The sequence below is a fragment of the Lepidochelys kempii genome, chromosome 6, assembly GCF_965140265.1.
Source record: "Lepidochelys kempii isolate rLepKem1 chromosome 6, rLepKem1.hap2, whole genome shotgun sequence".
Lineage (NCBI taxonomy): Eukaryota > Metazoa > Chordata > Testudines > Cheloniidae > Lepidochelys > Lepidochelys kempii.
In genome coordinates, this window is record NC_133261.1 from 67529438 (window position 1) to 67549171 (window position 19734).

Consider the following 19734-nt stretch of genomic DNA (forward strand, 5'->3'; position numbering starts at 1 on the left):
TTTGTTGGGATTTTGGAGCTTCTATCAATTAATTCCTTAAGAGAAATCCCTCCCACAGGCTTGGACTGCACTGATCTGGGTCTGGACCATTGTTATGCTTTCTGAAGTCGATCATGCAGGTCACTATCCTAAACTCAGGCCTGTCAACTCAATTAACTACTTAGGCAGACTTTACCTGTTTCAAAACGAATCAAACTTCCATAAAGCCTTCCTTTATCAAAGGTTAGATATTTAATGCATGCAAATACATTAAAATGAATTAGATATTTGTAAAGCACTTTAAAGCTTGGAAAGCTCTGTAAGAGTGCAATGTTAATCCAGGATACTACCTCTGAGTTGAATGTTGGCTTCAAAATGAAATGTTTCAGCTGTTTTTTAAGAAAATGCTTCACAAGTCAACATTTTTCACCTATCACACTACATTAAATCAGACTAGGAAATACTATTGGTGGTTTAGAGATTCTTCATGGCCCTGGAATTGTAGATCTCGAATAATGTCTATGTATGTGCTTAACATAGCATCACTATCACTGTAATATCTGGGTACCTTGGTTTCTTCTAGTATTTCAATAAAAAGTTGATGAAGCTGACAGACTTGGTGAACAGGCTGAAAATGGAAGAAATATGGGAATTAAAAACAAAACACCAAATAATGGTTAGTTTGGCGCTGTGTTTGAATGATTTGAAGTTGTAGGTTTCAAGGTTTAAAGTTGTAGGTTGCAGTGTTTGAAGATAGAAAATAGAAACATAAGGCCACCTGTGCTTTGGAGCAATGTTAATACAAACAGAAACTCCTTCCAATCACAGTACAGTAGAACCTCAAATTTACGGACACCTCGGGAATGGGGGTTGTCCATAACTCTGAACAAGATGTTATGGACTTCAGCCATGGGGGAGTTGAGCTGCAGCCACGGGGTGTGTGTGTCTGTCTGGGTGGGATGGGGAGGAATATTAAAGTAGATGGAAGGACCAGATTTGGGTTGAGTTGTATGAAAATTCATTCAGTTATTTGGCTTACTCTTCCTAAGTAACACACAGAGCGAAATGGCTATCCATTCCAATTTTGAGTTACTGAAAACAAATTCCTTGCTTGGAAATTGTGTTTTTGTTGGGAGGGAGGTTTGTCTCTGTTAAATTGTGCTACAAAATAGAATCCATGTTTTAAAAATCTGCAGATGGAACTCCTCTTTTGAAGTTGACTTAGTATTGATTCTGACAGGAAGAACAGAATCTCAAGAATTCATATTAACATACAAGTAACTAGGAGAAATAAGGAACAGGGTAAGAATTCAAAATTGATGTTTTAAAAATGACATACAGACATTTTGGCTACTGAAGCATGGAGTATGGCTTTCTGGTACATAGCTGGAAGGGGTAAAGGAAGTTGTGAAGGCTGCATGTGCCTTTGAGATTTTCACCTATGAGATGGGATTAGATAAAATGTCGCTATGGTTGTATGCTAAATCTAGACCGTAGAAATGTGGCAAAGATGAGCTGCTTTGTGTACCAAAGGAATATAAACTAAAAAAATGACCTGAATATATTTTTAAAAGGAAACTTGATGCATTTCCTGGTATCTTTATTTTGAGATTTATGAATATAAAGCAACATACAGTACCAGTTATAAAACCCTGTAGAAGCAGAAAATTTCCTTTTAATTTGGGAGTTGTAGTGGTACTCTGAGAACTGCTGTAAGTAACAAGCCCTAGGGAGGTCCCGGTTCTGCAGCTTTAGAATAATGTGATTGTTTGGGTTTTTTTTTGATTGTCAGGTATTAAAATATTTTTGCCTGGAAAAATTGAGTAACCTCAAAAGCCCACATTGCAAAAAAGTTGAGCTGTAGTGGAATTGAGAACAGAACCTTCTGATCGTTTTGAAGATCTGTTCCACAGTGTATAGTTAAACAGTGTCTGCGTTCTCTGATGTTCCTAATGATTTAGTGTTTCCATGGACATAACTGTGGGTGATTCATTGCAGTTATTTCTGACTGGCTTGTGTTTTGTGGTTCTAAGTTGTTCAAGGAGTCAATAGCAGAATGTTTTTTCTTTAATTATAGATTTTAGAATTTAAAATTGTCATATAATGATACAAATGAGTATGGACAGCAAAGTTGCCTCCATAGAATGGTTTCAGATATTGAAGACTGTCCTTTTTTTACAAAAGAATATGTAATTCCTGCAATGCAGAGTTTTGAATACATATTATAGTGCTGCCCACTAAGGTAGATTTGACTTAGTAGTTTTTTCAATAAATACAAGTGTTATGTACTGGATAACGGAATGGGGGAAAGTAGCTTTCCTTTGTACAGGTGGATTTTGCTTCAGCTTCCTAAAATAAGGCAGACATGAAGAATGGGAAGACAGCTTATAATAGCTTTGAAGTGGATATACATGTTTTTGAGGCACCTGTAAGATGTGACTGCAAGTGAACTGATTATAATTTCCCAGACACAAGATAGATTAGGTAATATCTTTTATGGGACCAACTTCTGTTGACGAGAGACACAAGCTTTTGAGCTTACACAGAATTCTTCTTCAGGTCTGGGAAACGAAGGCCATGTCTATATGAACAGTGCTGCAGCGGCGCATCTGGTAAAGACACTGTATGCCGATGGGAGAGAGCTCTCCCCTTGGCATAAAAAAAACACCTCCATGGGCAGCGTAAGTTGTGTCAGCAGGAGAAGGTTTCCCGCTGACATAGTGCTGTGCACACAAGTGCTTATGTTGGTGTCACTTATATCGCTCGGGGTGAAATATTCACACCCCTGAGGAACATAAATTTTGCCGACATAGGCTGTAGTATAGATATAGCCTAACTCAGGGTTTGTTCTACATATATAGTACTGCAGTGCTCAGTGAAGACTATCTATGCCGAAAGGAGAAGGTCTGTCAGCGTAGGTACTTCACCTCCAAGAGAGGTGGTAGCTATGTTGACCAGAGAAGCCCTCCCATTGACATGTTCCTGAACATGTATTTAGGAACATAGTTACAATTTGGACTGGTTTTTGGATTGTGGCTAAAATATTTGATTCCCATTTATGGTGCAAGCGCATACTATGTGTTAATTGTGGACTACTATGTTGTAAGCCATTTCCCCCAACGCTTTTTTTTTTTTACAGTGTAGGCAGAGATGTGACACCTGCAGCAATGCTGTAGTTAGATATGTAGTTATGAATGGAAAGCAAGATAAGTTTTTAAAAGCAATGTACGCTGAATTCAGTGGGGCCTTGTGTACACAATAAACACAGAATTGAGCCGTAGTGGTTAAATTTTGTTGTGTTCTATTTTGTTGTAATGTAATTTGGTCCTGCTTGTATGGACTGGGCCAAACTATGTTATAACTAGGTTAAAAACAATGCTTGAACTCAGAGACATAGCCCATTGCAAAGCTTTTTAGCCAAGTATTTACTTCAAACTTTTGTCATTAATTTACAATTTCTAGTGATATGTTTGTCTCTTGTGATTGTTGTTAGGGGGCTTATTCCTTCACCCACTTACTTCCCTGGTCCTTCTCACATGAACAGAGAGCAACAATACCCGAAGTCCAAAGGTGCAAACAATTCGATGTTTATTGGGGTGAACTTCCAGCAAGCATGATTCCAGTTTCCTTCCTTAGTATCCTCCTTCCCAGCTCTGACACCACAGAGCCTTACACCTGTGTCCCTGTTCCCATTCCTACCCTTAGCCAAACATGATTCCAATTTTCTTACCCCCATTCCCTGTTCCCATCTCACACACCCACATGCCCACCCTCACCCACACCCAGTCACTTCCTCATTGACTACAGATTATATAGTAAAACTTGAGTTCTGCTTAGCTATACCTTAACCAATCATTTTCCTGAAATTTAACTAACCAATCCTAACATATTGTAACATGATTATGTAACCAATTATATCCCACCACCTCAATTAGTTTACACCCAGCAAAATTAATTATACAGCAGACAGGAACAATCACAGAACCAGACAGATTATACAGACAAACATCAGCAAAGTGGGAACTATAATGACAAAACAATGCAGAAGTGAGGATTTCACATCCCAGCTATTGATAAATAGTTCTTGCCAGACAGGATGCTATCAAACTAAGTTTCCTTTTACATTTTCTAGGCATTTCCCTTTCTCTGGAGGTGATAGGAATACAATCCTGTCCTGATAGTGCCGAACAGCCCAATAGCACCTTATTTCAATGTGACTAGTTTGGAATGTGAGGATGTGACCGTTCGCTTCCCAGCTTATGGCTGCCTCTGCTGCTTAGCCAAAGGCCTGAGCCTAAGCACAGGGCCACAAACTGTCACAGTAAGAGAAGGCCCTTACACCAGCAGACAGTGATTTTGATTCTTTCTTTTATACCTCTATCACTAGCCAAGTGATAAGAATACACCTAAATTCTTAGAGTACAGGCCTTTGCAGACAGGCCTGAATATCTATATCCTAACAATTGTGTTTTCTTAAATGACAGGTCACCAGATTTGCCAACTATGAGTGAATGTTTGTACTGTTTAACAACCCATAATGTAGCAATATTATGTATATTTTTAAAAAGATTGAAAACAAATGTTGGTTTCTTGGATGGGTTTCTGTAGTGTAGTGGTTATCATGTTTGGGGAGGGAGGGAGGGATAGCTCAGTGGTTTGAGCATTGGCCTGCTAAACCCAGGGTTGTGAGTTCAATCCTTGAGGGGGCCATTTAGGGATCAGGGCAAAAATTGGGGATTGGTCCTGCTTTGAGCAGGGGGTTGGACTAGATGACCTCCTGAGGTCCCTTCCAACCCTGATATTCTATGATTCTATGATTCTTTGTGATTTATAAAGGTGAATTAATGGACAAAGGGAGTCCTAGAACTGCTTGACCTGAAAGTAAACATTTAAATGACTGTATGGTTTTCCTGTAGGATAGTTATAGTGAGCTAAATCCTGGGGCGGAGTGCTGCTGAAACAGACAAGCAGTTCACCTGTTTTTCAAGATGCTGTCTCTGCTCTCTTTCCTGAGAGTTGCACCAAGAATGACAAACTGTAACTTTTGTTTGTTTTTGTTTGTGGAGAAGTGATGCTGTGGAGTTGCCTCATCTTTGACCAGGAGAGTAGTTTAAGTTGAATAATAGCGTACACTAGGTGTGCCTCTTGGCTCTAATATATCTGTGGTAATGACATGAAGTAACTTTGAATGTGTTTTAACTTGTTGGATTATGATATGTCAAGCACAAGCTGCTGCACAGCAGAACTGGAAATATTTAATAGACCTGTAGTTAGGTATAGTATATCCCTGCCTATTGTAAATGGAAGTTTTTGGCCACTCTGTGACTTGCAGTTAGAAAGGCATCGTTTTTGTTAATGTATTGTAAACAGTTCCTTACACTTATTGTATAATATAAATCCAGTTTATTGAAGTTGTTGGAAGGAACAAATACAGACATTTTCTCAGGTTTACTTAAGATTATTTTGTTTGAACAATTGATAGTAATGGATAAAACATCTGAATACAGTTAAGCCTGACTTAGTATACTAATGCTCTGTAGCTAATATATTTTATTCTGCATGCCAATTCACGATGACTGGCTGATGAATCAGAATTGGACTGTAAGGACAGAAGATGATAAAGAAGTTCCAAGTTTAATGTGTATTCTGAAAGTTGGTATCCTTGTGTGAGACTTTTAATGTGCTAAGCTTTAAGTATATTAGATAGCCACCATGTTCATTTGAAATAGTGGGGGGTGAGGTGATCGTAATATTCTAGATTGTTTGCATTCGTTAGTGTGTCTCAAAAGGCTTTAGTATGCATTTCAAAAGCCTTCTCTATTGTATGGTCTTTTGTTTTTTAGCTGAATATAACACCCTTTTGAGTTTGAACAGTGTATAAAAAGGAGAGGTTTCAGACAGTGTCTCAAGTACTGTCTGTTAATTCTAGGTTGGCATTCTGAAAATCCACATGTTAATCCTAATGTCATTAGTGTTTTCATGGATAGTGGGATTTTGTGTAGGTTAATTTTTTCTTTTTGAAAATAATTGCAAGTCCAGTATGGAGCTGTATAATATGTACTTCTGAAATAAAGGCCTATTGTTTTTTCCTGTGTTTATTGTAAAACATTGTGAAGTACATAAGCAGAAGATCAGCAAAATAAATGCTCCAAAGCCTCAGACTGGTATCCACTAATAGAGACAATATCCTCACCTCTGATCTGTTGCTGGGAATAAAATCATGGGAATAGTGAGGATATTTGCTGCTACTACTGACCCTATCCAAAAAGAAACCTTTCCTGTGGTGACATGTGCTGTGTTGCTTGCTCCTGGAGAATGTGTTTGTCTATTGAGTGCCTGTATTTATTATAATCAGGAGCCTAAAGGGGGTGGGTGGAGATGAAGTAATGGATCAAGCTCTGCTCACAAACCAGCTCCTCCCACTTGATGCCAAAACACTCTATTCTCTGTAGATCTGCATAATGTTGTGTCACACCTTTCTTGCATGCTTTGCTTAGCTGCAGAATAGTTAATGCTTTTTCATCATTAGACCTGACTTACTCCTTTGAACTAAACTGGCTGCAGATTCTGTACTACCAGGTTCTTATTTTAGGTTAATTATTTAAGTTATCTTTGGAACCCGGGTGGGCTAGAGACTTTTTTAAAATTAAAGCTTGGATTGTGGAGTCAAAATGGTAGCTTCAAGAAAAATATATCATTTCTCAGAACCATTGTGAACTGACCCAGTTTGATCCCTTCTGAGGCTGAAACAAGACACTAGTGAACTAGGTAATTTAAAATGTGGGTCTATTTTGAAAATTGATGGAGTAAAATGCATTGCCTTATTAAATATGTCTGCCCTGTGTACATATTTGCTTACTTCATTGACAAAAGTAAGTCTTTACTCCTGTTATCACTGCAGAGCTAATGCAGCTATGAGATCCTATTCTGTTCCACATACCAAAAGAACTGAAATGAATGGAGCTATGCTGATCTACACCAGCTGAGGATCTGCCGCATAACTTGTAGACAATAGTTGATAGATAAATTTGATAGGGTGAAATTTTACAGCAGAAAAAAACCTAAATGGTTCAGGATAGGCCCACTGCAAGATGTTAGGAAGAAAAGTTATGTCCTAATTGCCAAGCAGTTTTTCCTTGCACCTTTTCTTAACCATCTGTATTGGGCTCTGCCAGATCCAGGATAGTGGCCGTAGATGTACATTGGTCCATCTTAGTATGGCAATTTCTGTGTTTTAGTAGAGAACAGAATTTGATTTGTGCTATTACTTGTGCTGTTTCGAATTTGTAGACTGTCAGAACTTAACTTTTCAGTTTCTAGGGTCAGTTTGAAGTTTTATGTATAGACTAATCAAAGAAGACCTGGAAATCAGACAAATATGCAGTCCGGTGGTGCCTTTTTTGAAGTTAGTTTTTCCGAACAGAGATGACCTTAAATTAATTAACTAGGGAGAAAAAAAATGGTAAAAAGTGCACATTTAATAATTAGATATTAAGTGCAGCTCTGTCATCATGTTGGACAATGGGCAAAGTAATAGCTGACAGCTTGGATTGTTTTAATACCTAATTTAAAAATACTATTTTTTCCATTCTTCTTTTACAAGGAGACAGATGGGTTACTGACTCTCACATAACCTACTTATAATATTACAATTTTCCCCAAGTTGGAGCTACAGCTTTTTATATATTTTGGTTATAGAAGGAAAAATAAAAACAGGTGGATTGATATAAACTGTTTAAATTCACCTTTTTGGGCGCCTTTGGGGCGATCTATGTAAAAAAGGTAATAAGTGTTTTTGTTTTTTTTTAAAAAGCTATAATTTTGTAGTGGTGATTAAAAACAACTTGTATACACTCCTTTAATTGTCATTAGCTTATTGTAACTAGATAATTACTGTAACACCATTATTTTTCTACTCTTGACTCAAGAGTTTAACAGGAATTAAGCAGTATTATTACAGTACACCATGCTACCATAGATGAAGCACTTGAATAAAATAATAATGTAACTCTGAAGCTGTGTTCAGACAATTTTGTTCATAGCACCTGGACTTTGTATGCAGGAGAGTAACATTCAGCAAGTGTTTTGTAGCCATGAAAGACTAAACAAAACCACCTAGAAATATGTTAAAAGAACAGGAGTACTTGTGGCACATTAGAGACTAACAAATTTATTAGAGCATACACTTTCGTGGGCTACAGCTCACTTCATTGGATGCACAGAATGGAACATATGGTAAGATGTATGGTAACTTCCAACTTACCAGTGTGTGTGTGTATATATATCTGTGTGTGTGTATATATATATCTATCTATCTTACTATATGTTCCATTCTATGTATCCGATGAAGTGGACTGTAGCCCACAAAGGCTTATGCTCTAACAAATTTGTTAGTCTCTAAGGTGCCACAAGTACTCCTTTTCTTTTTGCAGATACAGACTAACACGGCTGCTACTCTGAAACTAGAAATATGTTGTTAGTATGTATTATTTTTGTTGAAGTAGGAATCTAAAATGCATTTGAAAGGACTAGTTTGATGACCCGAAGCATCCTGGGTTGGTCTGGAAGCTTTAATTTAAGATGGTTTGTAATTTGTGTTTGTAAGCAGATACACAAAGTATACTTATGCTCATGTGGCTTCGGTTCTATCTATGTGAGAGACTGGCTCTCTCTCCCAATGTACCATCAAAGCAGCTGAAGTCATGTTAGTTATTTCTAGTCCACAGATTTAAACACCTGGGAGCTAGCTGGTGGCATGTGTTGGAGGGTTCTTGATCCTTGAATGTTTTTCTCCTACTGTTCTGACAGAGCCCACGTTTGTTGATCTTTTGGTGGTACACTGGAAAGCCCTTTCCCTAGGCTTTTGCTTGTTTGGGGATAGGGCGTGGTTGAGTGGGCTGACTTTTTGGGTAGGATAAAAGTTTTCTTTTATTTTTTCCCCTTTGGCCTTTAAAGTCATTTTGTTAAATTTTGTTTGTCCACCTGAGACCCTGAAATGGCACAATTTGTAAATAGAAAATCAATCATGGGCCATTTTCCTGAAATGTTTTGGGAATGCTCCATTGGTGTAAAGAGCATTAGATTTTGAGTCTGATGCTAAACCTGGACCTCTTACCAGCTACACTTACGATCAAGGCCCGTTGCACATACTCTGTGGATATCAGACATACATTCTTTGGCAAGGTTCCCTGATTTCTATAGCAAAGCAACACTAAATTCAGTGGTAATGTTGGTTATAAAATCATTCTAGAACATAGTGTTAATGAAATAAAAAATCTATTTTACAGTGACTTTAGAATAATTTAAACACTATCAAATATTATTATTATTATGATGGAGCTCTATAGTTGAAGTTGTGTCAACCTTTGTGTGTTAGTTCATCTCTCCAGCCCCTGAAATAACTGAAATCATGTTGCCACACAAGACTTTTGACGTTTGATTTTTATTATATAACCTACAGTGAATGTACACATGGCAGCGTGTGTGTATATTCCACAATATATGTGTATGATTTGGTTTAGTAATGAGTGTTGTATAGTTTTTTTGGGGGGGGGCGGGGAGGGCAGGGTTGGAAAGTCATAATGTAAACAAATAGTGGAACCTTTTAGCATGAAATCCATTTAGGCACCTAAAGAAAATGTCTAATTTCAAAACAGTGGGAATTTTTAAAAGAATTCACTTATCAGAAAAAATGATTGCTTTCTCATTTCCTCCAGGACCAATAATATCACAGTGAGGATATTGGATAACCTAAAGAATTGGAGAGAATTTTCATTAATGGTTAATGTGCCAAAAATTATTCCAGCAAAGAAAGGTTCTTTATTATTATTTTTATTGAGCATGTCAAGCAGAGAGGGATTAAGGTTTTGTGGGACCCTGGGCCACAGGAAGTGTGGGGGCCCCCCCTCCCCATCCCTTCTGTCTGTAGCCTGGCCCTTTCCACCCCTTCTGCCTGAGGCCCCGCCCCACCTCTTCTGCCTGCGGCCCCACCCACAGCTCCACCTCGTTAGAATCATAAACTGGAAGGGACCTCAAGAGGTCCTCTTGTCCAGTCCCCTGCACTTGTGGCAGGACTAATTATCTAGACCATTCCTGACAGGTTTTTCTCTAACCTGCTCTTAAAAATCCCCAATGATGAGATTCCACAATCTCTCTAGGCAATTTATTCCAGTGCTTAACCACCCTGACAGGAAGTTTTTCCTAAAGTCCAAACTAAACCTCCCTTGCTGCAATTTAAGTCCATTGCTTCTTGTCCTATCCTCAGAGATTAAGAAAAACAATTTTTCTTCCTCGTCCTTGTAACAAGCTTTTACATACTTGAAAACTGTTATCATGTCCCCTCTCAGTCTTCTCTTTTCCAGACTAAACACACCCAATTTTTTCAATCTTCCCTCATAGGTCATGTTTTCTAGACCTTTAATCATTTTTGTCACTCTTCTCTGGACTGTCTCCAATTTGTCCACATCTTTTCTGAAATGTGGTGCCCAGACCTGGACATAACACTCCAGTTGAAGCCTAATCAGCGTGGAGTAGAGTTTCAGAATTACTTCTCGTGTCTTGCTTACAACACTCCTGCAAATGCCTCCCAGAATTATGTTTGCTTTTTTTGCAACAGCGTTACATTGTTGACTCATATTTAGCTTGTGGTCCACTATGACCCCCAGATCCCTTTCCGCAGTACTTCTTCCTAGGCAGTCATTTCCCATTTTGTATGTGTGCAACTGATTGTTCCTTCCTAAGTAGAGTACTTTGTATTTGTCGGTGAATTTCATCCTATTTACTTCAGACCATTTCTCCAGTTTGTCCAGATCATTTTGAATTTTAATCCTATCCTCCAAAGCACTTGCAACCCCTCCCAGCTTGGTATGGTCTGCCAACTTTATAAGTGTACTCTGTATGCCATTATCTAAATAATTGATGAAGATATTGAACAGAACCGGACCCAGAACTGATCCCTGCAGGACCCTACTCGTTATGCCCTTCCAGCATGACTGTGAACCATTGATAATTACTCTCTGGGAACAGTTTTCCAACCAGTTTTGCATCCTCCCTATAGTAGCTCCATCTAGGTTGCATTTCCCTAGTTTTTTTTTATGAGAAGGTCATGCGGGACAGTATCAAAAGCTTTACTAAAATCAAGATATACTACATTTACCGCTTCCCCCCTATCCACAAGGCTTGTTACCCTGTCAGGCTAATTTAACACTATTTGTTTTTGACAAATCTGTGCTGTTACTTATCACCTTATTCTAGATTCTTGCAAATTGATTGCTTCATTATTTGCTCCATTATTTTTCTGGGTACAGAAGTTAAGCTGACTGGTCTGTAATTCTCTGGGTTGTCCTTATTTCCCTTTTTATAGATGGGCACTATGTTTGCCCATTTCCAGTCTTCTGGAATCTCTCCCATCTTCCATGACTTCTCAAAGATAATAGCTAATGGCTCAGGTATCTCCTCAATCAGCTCCTTGAGTATTCTAGGATGCATTTCATTAGTTCCTGGTGACTTGAAGACATCTAATCTGTCCAAGTAATTTTTAACTTGTTCTTTCCGTATTTTAGCCTTGTCTGATCCTACCTCATTTTCACTGGCATTCACCACATTAGATGTGCAATCAACTTCATCCTTCTAGGTGAAAGCTGAAACAAAGAAGTCATTAAGCACCTCTGCCATTTCTACATTTTCTGTTATTCCCCCTCCTCCCTTTGGGTAACGGGCCTACCCTGTCCTTGGTCTTCCTCTTGCTTCTAATGTATTTGTAGAATATTTTTGTGTTACCCTTTATGTCTTTAGCTAGTTTGATCTCGTTTTGTGCCTTGGCTTTTCTAATTTTGTCCCTACATACCTGTGTTGTTCGTTTATATTCATCCTTTGTAATTTGACCTAGTTTCCACTTTTTGTAGGACTCTTTTGATTTTTAGATAATTGAAGATCTCCTGCTCAAGCCAGGGTGGTCTCTTGCCATACTTCCTATCTTCCTACGCAGTGGGGTAGTTTGCTCTTGTGCCCTTAATAATGTCTCTTTGAAAAACTGCCAACTGTCTTCTGTTGTTTTTCCCGTTAGACTTGCTTCCTGTGGGATCTTACCTACCAACTCCCTGAGTTTGCTAAAGTCTGCCTTCTTGAAATCCATTCTTTATTTTGCTGTTCTCCCTCCTGCCATTCCTTATAATCATTAACTCGATCATTTCATGATCACTTTCACCCAGTCTGCCTTCCACTTTCAAATTCTCAACCAGTTCCTCCATATTTGTCAAAATCAAATCTAGAACAGGCTTGGCCCTGGTAGCTGTCTCCACCTTCTGAAATAAAAAATTCTCCAATCCATTCCAAGAATGTATTGGATAATCTGTGCCCTACTGTGTTGTTTTCCCAACGTATGTCTGGATAGTTGAAGTCCCCCATCACTACCAAGGCCTGTGCTTTAGATGGTTTTGTTAGTTGTTTAAAAAAAGCTACATCCACCTCATCCATTCTGCCCCTTCCCCCTGCCATCTCGCTCTGTTCCACACACGATGAGCCCATTATGCCCCTCCCCCGTCTCCAGCCGCAGCCCTGCAATCTTGCTCTTCCTCCCGTCTCCAAGACCTGAGCAGCTCTGTCTCCCTCCTCCCCCCCACCCACAAGGCGATAGGTGTAGTTTGACCGCTATATTTGGGGCGGTAAAGTGCGCCCACGCACATTTGCGTGCTGAAGCCAGTTCCCTTGGTTCTCTGGCTCTCGCTCTCCGCCTACAGTGCTACCTGGGCTGCTGGTGCTGGGGGGGGGACAGGATGGCATAACAGGGGAGGCCCCAGCTGCTGCTGGCAACAACTTCTTCAGTGATGTCCTTGCTGTGGTGCTGCTGTGGTTGGCTCCTTGCTGGGGTTGCTGCTGCCCAGGGAATGCCACATGCTGGGCTCCTGTATCCCTCCACCCATTCCTGTATCCCCTTCTCTTCTTACCCCCACACGCTCATGGTTGTAGAGGAAACAGGTGGACCTTGGGACCCAGGAGATGGTGTCCAGCTGCTGAGGTAGGACCCAGAGCAGAGCTGCTCTGTCTGTTCCTTGTGACCCGAAACATGCTGTGGGGAGGGGGAGAACGCAGCATTGGAATGACAAAGCCCTCTGCTCCCTCCCCACCCCCGGATGAGCAGAGCAGGGTCAGGGTATGGGGGTGCCCATTTTTCCTGGGCCCCCCAATTGGCTGGGGAGCCTGGGCACAGGCCCCATCAGCCTACTGGCTAATCTGCCACTGATGTCAAGTGCTGACAAGCTTCTATGTGTTAGAGAGTTCTTGGGTACTGTACTTTTTGGGAGATATTAAATACTCAGATACCTTTTGATTAAAAAATATAGCTAAACATACATTATGAAAACATTCTTGAAATATTAGAAAATAATTTTCAAATCCAGAAAGTAGAAACTCCAAGCTCAGAAGCTACCCTATATCTATTTCTTGGCAATGGAGAAGAACTGGATGTGAAGATAAAAGTGAACCTTGGAACCAGGGATTGAGCTAACTTGAATTTAGAGTAATAAGGAAAGAATGGCTTTTGAAATTTGCACCAGTTGAGGATAAAGGACTTCAGGTAAGCAAGTTTTGAGGACTTAACTAATGTAGTGCCTGATTCTGCCACCCATGCTCACTTTTAGTAGTACGTTATTCTACAAGGAATTGTATTGAAATGAACAGGCTGCTTTCAGAGTATAGTATTACTAACTGTGAGCAGAACTGAAAAGATTATATCACTTATGACAGAATTGTAAGGAAAATGCAGAGAAAATTAGTACACTGGCTTCTGGGAAGTTGTTCTTCATATCTTGTCTGTGGACCCATCACATTTTTCTGTCCATGATATCCAAACCACTGTTTGAGAGTATGAATCAGAAATAGACTGAGAATTCTTACAGTGAGTAGATACTTCCATTAACCAGTTGTTGTTCCCTTCAAAACTTTTTATCCTTCTCATTTTGACATTAGAGACAGATTAGGAATTACAGTTCCTCCAGTCCTCAATTTTCTTTAGATAAAATTGAAATTTGACTAATACATGAACAATTTGTTTTTGTTTGTTTTGTGGGGTAGGCAAACTGTAAATGGTCATTCCTTAATAAGAAATGCATTTTCAGATTTGGGCCTATGGGGCTTTCTTAGCTTTGACAGGTTGGGGTTCTCTCTGGGTTAATATTTAACTGACAACAATTACTGCATAGCACAGAGGGCCTTTGTGTGAAAGAGGTCTGATTTCTTCATGGCTTGCCAAAATTTTGTATATGGGTTGGCAATATGCATGCCCAGCTTTTGATGAGATTTTATATGGCAGAAATTAAACCATAAAAATTGAAGTAAAAACACCGTATTATGAGGTCTGTTATTAAAATTAGTCTTCTAATGTAAAAGCTACATGCAGAATATATGTTATGGAAAGTATCTGAGAATGATTGATGACCTACTTTCATGCTTAAATTTTAGCCTTTTTGAAACAAGTTTAAAAATGAGATTTTCGGAAAGGACAAAGGGAAGTTAGACCTTTCAGTGGGAATTGAGTGTCTCTTTATTATTTTTAACTCTTTATTTTTTTGCACATTTCTCCCTTGAAGTGGGGCTATCCAGGAAACTATGATCTATATGATTTTGTATTTCAGAAGTGGTTTGAGTTTGCAGGAGCCTTGTCTTCACTGGTAATCTACCAGTCCAGTAAACGGTAATGTAAGTGGGCTCTGCATATCATCCAGTGTTTTTGTCCATAAGAACTATGGCCATTTATATATATATCACTGAAAATTTGTGTGTTCTGAGGAGGGTAAAAATGGGGAGAAGATGACCGCTTCAAGATGCGGGGACATAATGGACTCCCCCTAAAGGGTCCTCAGGGAATCCAAAATTGCTTGTATAAGAGACCATATTCCTGCGAAGTATATCTTCTAACATAAATTTCTTTATACCATGACTTGGGTATTCCAAGTGATGTAAATTCTGAGACCATAGACAAAAAAGCAGTTTAGCTGGAGCTTGATAGGAAGCTCTAAAATTAATGTATGTTCTGAGATAGGCCACAAGGCATACCTTATACAAAGATTATTACAATAGTGTGTAAGGTGTGAATACAGGGAGGCATTCCATCACACGCAATTTGGAATAATCCTTCTGTTTGATCTCTCCTTTTTAAAATAATCCTAGCTCTTCCCCCCCCCCCCAGGTTTAGTGAATCCACTTCCCTTTCTGTGTTTGAGCATTATTTCTGTAAGGCTGAAAACTTGTATGTTAAATTTTTTTATTTAAAAAACACACACACAAGAAAACACTGATACTTTGAGGCAACCGAACTTGGAGAATATACTGCAAAGTTTGCCTATTGTCCTTAACTAGTGAAAGTGCCGGGCCCACTGCATCAGAGATAGTGACTAGAATCTTAAGCTAGTAACAGATGGTGTGTTCTTGAGTGAATGTGTTCAAATGAAAGTCAGATCAAGAAGAGTTGTAATGAAATTTGATGTGTTTTTTTAGATTTCAGGCAGGTAGGCTTTTCTGCATATTATATTAAATTCCTTTTTTCCTTTTTATATTCAGTTTTGTTGACATTCACTTCTGTTTGTTAAACCTACATACCAGGCTGTTGTATTTTGGGTCTATTGAGCAGTAAACACTGCTTTTTAGAAGATGTATTTTGTAACAATATATTTGTTCCTTAGTTTTGTTGTGAAAAGGAACAAATCCTTTGTTTTGTGGATTTCCATATGTTCTTGGAAACTAAGCATTAGCGATACCATTAGCATTGTAGATATCATTGCATTTGAACACATGTAATAGATATAAGACACATGTACAAGATGTGATGTTGGTTGGTGGGAGAGAGTTGATCATATTGTTCCTTTTTATAGACACTTTGTAGCAAGAACACCCCCACGTCCCAAAAAAACAAACAAAAAAAACCCCAACTACTTTAAATGTAAGGAGGAACGAACAGATGCTCCTAAAAAGAGCTACATGTTAGATTTGTGCTATGCTGGGAGTGGATATTTTATGTAAAATGGTTCTTGGCAGCTTATCAAATAAAATACAACAGGCTAAATCTTTGAAAAGGTGTTAAAAATCAGACCTGTATGTATAGCTCAGTCAGGAGAACAAGAGCCTTAAATAAGGAACTGAAATAAATGTTACTTAAGTTGAAAAAATAAAAATCATTGTTGCATCTTTTTACTAAAGGGAGAAAAGAAGCGTGTCCTTGGTCATTTGTTTCTGTTTGTACTTTTAAATTATGGAGATGGCTGAGCTTTACACTAGAGTTGCATTAAGCATTGGAGTACGCTGATTTGGAAGGTTGGAGAAGAATGGAAAGAAGGCTGAAACTTGTATAATCTTCTGTATCCCTTCATTTCAAAATGGTTGGTTATGAAAAAATATGCAGTCCTGGAGAAAGCTGCAGCTTATCTGTAGCAATACAATTAAACCACAAGTTGTAGCAAACATCTTATTTAGGTGCTGATAGGTGAATTAAGAAGCCTGACTTCAGGCTTCAGCTTTTAAAAAATTTGGCCTCTGTGGGGAAATACCAACACAACAAGTTGCAAGAAATAAGTCATTTCAAATAACTGGAACTTGATTCAAACTCCTTTATAAACTTCATATTAAAAATATTTTTAACTATTGGATATTTGAAATAACCTTACAAAGTCCTCCAACAGTCTTTAAGTTTCATAGTTTGATACAAAACAATCCCTTCTCCAGTTACTTATTTAAGTTAAAGACATTTAGAAATTGGAAATGGCAGAAAATAATACTATAAAATGTATAGAAGAGTGCATCTCTGAGATATGTGCAGTGGTTTCTGGTCAGATTGGTTTCAGAGTAGCAGCTGTGTTAGTCTGTATTCACAAAAAGAAAAGGAGTACTTGTGGCACCTTAGAGACTAACAAATTTATGTGAGCTGTAGCTCACGAAAGCTTATGCTCAAATAAATTTGTTAGTCTCTAAGGTGCCACAAGTACTCCTTTTCTTTTTGGTCAGATTGTTAAACATACACCTTTGTATTAAAATTCTCATTGGTTTATTTTTTAGTCTACTTTTTAAACAAACCAAAAGTCATGAATATAGTGTAAAATTCTCCCCAGGACCAAAGACTGACACATGGCCATTTACATCACTCTGCATCAGTCCTTCATAGATTGATGCACATGGCCACATTATTATGGGGGCAGGCCAGTTTGTGGATCTGTGTTTATATGGCACCTGTACACCGTGCAAATTGTGTAGAATGGCAACAGGTGCTGTTCTAATTAATAGTACCTGCAACAGAAGGTGGATGTACAGCACCCTCACACTGTTCTTGTCCTGGGACTGTGGATTTCACTGCTCCTCCACACTACAGCTTAACTTCCTAGCTATTTGAGCATAAATTAATGTAAGAAATGGTGTACGTTTTTATTTTATGATGATTAAAAGTTTTGAAGTTAATATATTTTCAGACTTTTTTTTGTATTTAACCATTGGGTGTCAGATCATAATTCTAAATATAACTGTGTGGAAAAACTTCCCACCATGTACTGCTTTTGAAGAAAGGAGATCTCTCAATTTTGTTATAGTTTTCAATTTCAATACCTGTATGGGATTTTAAATTTAATATGTGGCTTCTCAATTTAAACATATAAAACTGTTTCACAGAACTGTCAAGGGGACAGTTTGTCCAGGCAATCTTTCTTATAAGAGGTTTAATTTTTTTGCTTTTTGTCTGTATTAAGGAAGTTTTTTGTGTAGACAGGATGATCTGTCTCCAGTTGCTTGCAATGTCTGCTATGTATATCTGAGAGAAGCAGCAGGATACTTATTTGTTCCTTGGCGAAAGCAAGGAAAATGGTTACCTTTTTGTTTTGATACAAACCAATGAAGTAAGTGTGTGTGTGTCTGTGTGTGTGAGAGAGAGAGAGTGTGTTTGTACAGTACGATTTGCTTTTGGTTGTTTTTCCCCCCCCTCCTGGTTCCCTTTCGTTGTCCATAGCTCTGTTATGTTCTACTGTAAGGCACTTTCCTACACTGGGGCTAAAAACATGTTTCTTGTACACAGAGGTGAGTTTAGTATTGTTGGGCAGGACACCAACATATTTCTATGTTTTCACTCCCAAGATATTTTCTGCCCCCTATTATCCCACCATGCATATATAGTTGGCTAAAGGGTTTTGGGTAGGTTAGCAAGATGATTAATTGGAATATGTATCCCATATTTAACTGATTTATTTTACAATAAAAAGTGTGTGTTACATATATGAGATTTTCAGGTCTTCCATCCCAGTCAGATGTTGCTGAAGTGAAGCTCAGCTTTCTATTTTTCAACATTATCAACTTGTTTGTTTTATGTTTCCTAGGCTGTCTTTGAAAAGAAAAGGGCCAAAAACCTGTGTTTAAAAATGAAGTTGAGAATCACATCTAGTTCATAATAGTCATGGATATCTGTGGCATAGTCTTCAGAGAGTCCAAAGGCTGGCTGTGGCTGAACTGGTTTTGAATATTGTTCTGCATAGCTATCCAGTAAAGATTGGGGCAGAGTGTTAAAATCAAATTTAAAACCCTACAATTTTAAACATAATTTGTCCCCATCCAAGCTGGCTAGCTATACAGTGGTTAAAACAGTGTTTTAAAATGAGTTGAGCAAACCTTAGTTGTAGGCCCAGTTGAGATGGAGCCAAAAAGAATGCTGTCTTGTGACTGGAAACATAGGAGTGAGGTGTGATCTCAAGGGTTCTGCTCCTGACTCCGCTGCAGGCATGCTGTATGTCTTGAGGAAAGTCGCTTTCCCTCACTTTGTTTCCCCATTTATAAAAACAGAAAATTACCTCCCTCCCTCACAAGAATGTTACGAGGCTTAATTCATGTTTGCAAAGAGCTTCTGGAAACTTAGGTTAAAGACCCTACATAATGCCTGACTACATCTGTGCAAGGTGGTGATAGATAATATGAAGGAAGAACTAGATAACATGACATTAGCAGTACTATGAAATTTATTTAGTGTTTGATTTTTTAATATATTTTTAAAACATTACCTTTAAAACTATATTTTTTTCAATTCCTTGAAAATCTTTCATGCCTACATCCATAAAGAAGCAAAAAAGGGGACAAGTTCAATTTTTTTTAATTTGTAGGTCAGCTGATGAGGTTTGTACTGAGACTCTTGGCTCTTCTTCTATCTCTGCTGACTTTTAAATGTTTTTGTTTTGTTTTGTTCTCCCATTCAACAAGGGGAGACACATTCCTGGTGTTTTGTTGATATCATTTCTAGAGCTAAAAGTGTCTGGTGAAGCTGCTGCTTTTTTTGATTTTTTTCATGCTAATGACATTTTTTAGCTTTTTTATTAGTCCAGTGGTCTTCAAAGTGGGGTGCGCGCAAGACCATCCCTGGGGGTACGTGGTAGGAGGAGCGCCGCTGAAGAAGCGCTGCTGGCACGGCGGCAGCTGTGCTCTTGGACCTTTGATTCTTCGGCGGCACGCCGGTGGCAGCTCTTTTTTTTTTTTTTCTTTTTTTGTTGTTGTGGTGGTGGTGCAACCTACGGGGCCCCAGCACCACTCAGGTTTGACCCAGCGGTCATGATGATGGGAGTCTGGGTAGGCCAAATTTGAGTGAGTGGCACTGTAATCCCCTGAGCCGGGTCACAACTCCACTCTTACAAATTTGGTCCAGTAAGAGGAGTGGGAAAACCCTGAGCGCTGCTGTGACTTCGGAGGTTGCAACACCCAGAGCTCATAACCAAGCCCAGCCAGCCGCACAGCACAGGAGCTGCC

At 38.8% G+C, this 19734-nt stretch overlaps 1 protein-coding gene across 9 annotated transcripts in view; it reads left to right on the forward strand.

Annotated features, from left to right (window-relative positions):
- The window catches only part of SIPA1L1 (signal induced proliferation associated 1 like 1), a 381605-nt gene that overhangs the window by 35862 nt on the left and 326009 nt on the right, over nucleotides 1-19734 (forward strand). Inside the window, exon 1 of one of the 9 annotated variants that reach the window (XM_073348517.1) lies at nucleotides 13098-14673. The exons of the other annotated variants lie outside the window; for them this stretch is intronic. The gene's annotated coding sequence lies outside the window, so the exon portion shown is untranslated. Of the gene's footprint in view, nucleotides 1-13097; nucleotides 14674-19734 lie in introns of those variants that run through there. 9 annotated transcript variants of the gene reach the window in all.